The sequence below is a fragment of the Chrysochloris asiatica genome, unplaced genomic scaffold (assembly GCF_000296735.1).
Source record: "Chrysochloris asiatica unplaced genomic scaffold, ChrAsi1.0 scaffold00022, whole genome shotgun sequence".
NCBI lineage: Eukaryota > Metazoa > Chordata > Mammalia > Afrosoricida > Chrysochloridae > Chrysochloris > Chrysochloris asiatica.
Window position 1 is genome coordinate 8,058,818 of NW_006408540.1, and position 5,380 is coordinate 8,064,197.

General features: G+C 36.7%; 1 pseudogene; it reads left to right on the forward strand.

The window, feature by feature from the left end:
• Positions 1 to 1,253, forward strand: part of LOC102831814 — a 2,616-nt pseudogene extending 1,363 nt beyond the window's left edge.
• The last annotated feature ends 4,127 nt before the right edge of the window (positions 1,254 to 5,380 follow it).

Sequence of the window (5,380 nt, forward strand, 5' to 3'; positions counted from 1 at the left end):
TACAGTCTAGTCAGTTCCAAGTCATAGCGACCTTGTATAGGGTTGCCAAGGAGCAGCTGGTGAATTTGAACCTCCAAACTTTCAGTTCAAACTGACTTGTTGTCCAGTGCTTATAAAAGAGGAAATACTCAGATGTCTTTTATTTTATTTCCATGTTTTCTACAGATCATGCATTCCTTTTTAATCTCTACCTAGGTAAACCGCTCCTATTGCCCTGTGTGATATGCCGCTGTTCTCACCATTTAATTTTAATTTTGGCCATCTCCCAGACTTTATTTTTCTCTCTATCCTTCTATTTATTCTTCTCCTCATATGTTTCTGCAGTCCTGGAACTGTATGATAAACAGTGAACTGCTCTTTGCAAGGTCAATAGTTCAAACACACCAGTTGCTCCCTACCAGGAAGCCATAGGAAATTTATACTTGGTTGTTATGAGCCCAAACAACAACAATGTGTTTTTAAGGAGCCCTGATAGTGTAAGTTAAAGAAGTATAACTTTTTTTAGTTAGTATAGTTGGTTGATAGTGTAGTGGGTTGCATATTAGGTGACGCATTGGGCTAATAGCAAGTTCAGCAGTTGCAATCCATCAGTAGTTCCACAGGAAAAAAAATGAAACTTTCTGCTCAGGTATAGATCTATGGCCTTGGAAACCATATAGAGAGAATGCTATGAGTCAGCTTCAGACACCAATATCAGCCTTTGAGTCTCAATAGACTACAGTATCTTATTGACTTGGGTTGAGTTGATTCTACACAACCTTTTGATTTTACCCAGCTTGTCAATGGGTGAGGTGTCACCATCCAACCACTTAGAAGGGATTATGGTGTCTAGCTAGTAAAAGAGGGAGCTGACACCTTCACAGCTAAAGTTAATATTGAAGTGCAATTGACTTCAGAACTTGTAATTGCTGCAACTGAAAAAAAAATAAAAATGGTGGTATTTTGTGCAAACCTGTCCAATTATTTCTATGTGGTAAACCCATTCCAAAATGATTGCTTTCATCTAAAGCTCTGGTACCAGATTAGACCGAGGCACGGCACCATGGTTATCTGGCAAATTTCATGAAGCAAAACATGATCTTGCTAAGAAGTAGGGTTATATTTTATCTGAGATCATAAAAGATGAACTCTTCCAAATGCTCAGTGTTTGAAAGGATCCATGGCAGATCTTCTTTGGTCTTGCTCCAGGCTGGGTGATGACTATGGCTGACAAGAAAATCCTAAAGCTGACAGATGAGAATTACAGCTCATGAACCCCTTCCAAGAGAGCAGTGTTCTTAGAGAATGCTGGAAAGGAAATATGAATATGTATTTTTCATGGACTTCTTTAATGTCTGATGTTCCAGATCTTAACATTAGTTTTCATTGTAATCATGCCTCTGTATTGTTTTTATCTAAAATTAACATAAAAATAAAGTCAACAAGAAATAGAATACGCATGGGTTCTATCTTAATTAAAGATACAAATTCCTTGGTATTTTGTGGTCAAGATGACCTTTACATTCTCCTTTGCTTAATTAAATTTTATACAGGCTTCCTTTTGACTTTAGACCTCTGACAGTCCTCTTTCACTGTTCCAGGTGCCCAGCAAGAGAATCCCTTATTGACTTTCTTTATTCCCTCATCCCTTACAGAATTCAGGCAGCTAAATCAGAAAAAAATAATAATTGGAGCCAAACCGTCCTTACTACAAATTCAGTAACTCAGTCACCCATCAATAAACCCCCCAACATCCTTCAGTATTTCCCCACTAGCCCACTGAAGCCATTAAGAACCCTGCTGTCTTATTTCAGCAGTGTTGAGCTGCTTTAGTTCTTGACTTAGTTCTAGTTTTATCTCCCCTGTTGCAGTAGTTTTTTTTTTTTTTTTTTTTATAAATGAAATTACCGTTGCCTATTTTAGCATTGTTGGGTACTTTTAATCTGTGGCTGTCTTGTTACTGTCATAAGTTAATAAGAACCTATGAAAGGAATGGAGTAATGTGTAAGTCTTGGTAGGTCAAGGCAAGAACAGTTACTAGGGAGTTAGTGGCCCCTTGACATCAGTAACTCAAGGGAAACACTGCCCAGTGTTTAGATGATAAGCCCCACCTCAGGGAAGAGTAAAGTGAGGAATGTGAGTTAAGACTTTTAAGTCTGGTTGTTGTTGTTAAGTGCTGTCAAGTCGGTTCCAACCCATAAAGACCCTGGATAGGGTTTCTGAGGAGCAGCTGGTGAGCTTGAACCACCAACCTTGCAGTTCAAACGGCTTTGCAGTCTGGCGCATTAACCCACAGAGCCACACCAGGACTCCTTAAGTCTGGTGAATAGCTTTTAAGTAGCATGATATTTGGAGTCCTAATATGAGGCTGTGTGTTAATGCGCTGGACAACATTCAGTTTAAAACACGAAATCGGTGGTTCAAGCTTACCAGTCACTCCTTGGAAACCCTATACAGGGTCACTATGGGTCTGAACCAACTCGACAGCATTTAACAACAAAGAGTAAAAACCAACTTGACACACAATGTGTGTGTAATCTGTCAAAAATCTCATTTCATTGCATTATATTTTACAAATGGATAGGAATCACTGCATTAAAAGCTTGTACATATATTTCATAATGAGATTGTTTTCCTCGCCATGACTGTTTAAAGAAACCATAGTGGCACAGTAGTTCAGCGCTTTGCTGCTAACTGAAAGGATGTTGATTTGAATTCACCAGCTATTCCATGAGAGAATGCTGTAGCAGTCTGCTCCTGTAAAGATCAAGCCTTGGAAACCCAATTGAGGAAATTCTACTACTAAGTCCTATAATGTATAAGGTCCTATAAGATGGAACTGACTGACATTTTTGTATTTTTATTTTTAATGAATGCTTAGGTATAAAGTTTTCTTCCAAGCCTTTTAGGTGCTGGTACAAAAAAGAATGTTGTGCAGGTAAATTGCCTTGTATATATCAATAACATCTTGTATTCTTCAGTAACCTCCATCCACAGTGTGGAAGGAATTATGATTAGCCCTGATCTCTTAACATCATTGTTGGTGTTGTTAAGTGCCATGTGGTTGGTTCTGACTCATACCAACCCTGTACAGGGTTTCCTAGCAGTGGCTGGTAAGTGTGAACTAACCACTTTGAGTTTAGTAGTCCAGTGCTTATCCAATAGGACCAAACCAGGACTCCTATTTCAACATGGTCATGCCGAAATTCCATCTTAATGTTAATTTACTGTTAGTTGTCATTTATGTGTGGTTCCCCCCCCACCCTTTTTTTCCCCCCGTTAGAAGATAACTATTATAATATATTTTTGAGACTTTTTTTTAACCCTGTACCTAGCATGGTGCTATGGGTTAATGCACCAGACTGCAAAGCTATTTGAACTGCAAGGTCGGCGGTCCAAGCTCACTACTGCTCCTTGGAAACCCTATACAGGGTCGCTATGGGTCAAAATCGACTTGATGGCACTTCACAACAACAACAACCTTATAAAACATTATTGTGCTCTTACTTTGAGGGAGTATTATTTATTTGGAAATATATATATTTTTAATTCTTGTTTATTTTTTCTATAAATCATTTCTTGAGTGAAGTCAGCACTGCTGATTTCCTTAATACTACTAATATAATTTTTATTATATTATTGTTATTGGAACAATAAGAAACAATATCATTATCATATTATTATTGTAGGTGAGGATCCTGGGGACTCTGTTATTGTGTCTATAAGGACAATTGGATCTATCCATTTAGTTCATTAATTCATGTTAAATGAATATATATGTATGTGTGTGCTTATATATGTGATATATATATATTCATAAAACTATTCAGAAATCAAGATAATGAGTGTAAAGAAATATGAAAGAAGAGAATAATTCTACTTACTTTTTTTCTTAATGGCTGTCAAAACCACATGACTTTATCAGTTATCATTTATCATGTTTTGCTTTATTTTTATTGCATTTGCTAGGCATGTCAGTGTACTACATTTTGTGTTCAAGGATGTGCCCCTTTAAGTTACTAAACCTTTGCCGTAGAACATTTTGAACAATCTGGGCAGATGAAATGCTCACCCAAGGCAGGATTTACAATGTGCTATAAAAATAGCTCCTTTACCAACATGAATTGCTGTTGTTGTTAAAGGCCTTTGAGTCAGTTCTAACACATGACGACCCTGTATAGGATTTCTGAGCAGTGGCTGGTGAGTTTGAACTGCTGACCCTGTGTTTCAAACCACCTTTTGGTCAAGCCTTGTTTTACAGCGCTACACCAGGACGGGCATCTCTAAATTTTTAGATCAGTGACTGGAAGTTACCCTTTTTATGATAGACTTAGTTTCTTCCCTCTCTCTTTAATTATGAGGATTCATTTCATCTACAATTCAGCACATTTTTTTTTCTAGGGGATTTGATCATGTTATATGGTAGCCTTATCAGAGAAATGCAATATCATTATCAGTAATTCTGTTAATTTTATTTTCTTTGACTATAACTTGCAATGTTACCAAATTGTAAAATTAAGATAATTTTTGGCTCACAAGATCTGTGAAGTGAATTTACTAGTTTCCTGAATACTGAATAAAAGCATGAAGAACTATGTAACTCTTGGCAGTAGCAATAGCCAATGATTGCATTTTTATTATTTTCTTGGGCTCCAGTTTCACAGACAGGAATAAGGACCAACAGGTTATGCATACTCCAAAACCAGAGTGCATTAGAGGAAAGGATTCCTAGGCTTAAAGAACCTGAATCTATTTTAATAGGCAGCAAGTCTGCCTGACATTTACCTTGGAAGGAGATTTGTTTACAATTCTGGAGAATAAATAGACCTCGTTTTTTCTGGGAATATACATCTTCCAAGGTTGTTTGCTATACACATATATTTGAAATGAAGCTTCACAACAAAGGCATTAAGAGCTGTCCTCAAAAGATATGCAGAGATGTGAGAAACCCAAGTAAGCTGCATCCCAACATGGGTATGTTTTCCATTTGCTTTCCTTGTCCTGGACTTTCCTTACTTTCCCACAAAACTACGCTCTTTTCTCAAAAGGCAGATGTATGAGTCAATTATGTCTTTTTTCACTTATGCTTTCATACCACTAGTAAAGAGAGTGGAAATCCGAAACAATTCTTAGATATAGGAAATACCCTAATGTTAATTTCGGAAAACTTTACATTTCATTTTGAAAAAATAGAAAAGGAAAATCCCATTTCAAATTAAATGAGACTGTGTAGAAAAAACATTCTCAATTTAATAGGAAACTATTTTCTTCTGATTTGTTAGTACCCTCTCAGTGTCTTATGTATTCAGCAATAGCTAGGTTATTTGAACTGCTTCATTGTCTCCTAAGAAAAGGAAATAACTGACGTGTATACTTTTAAAATATTTTACTTTTAGATGCC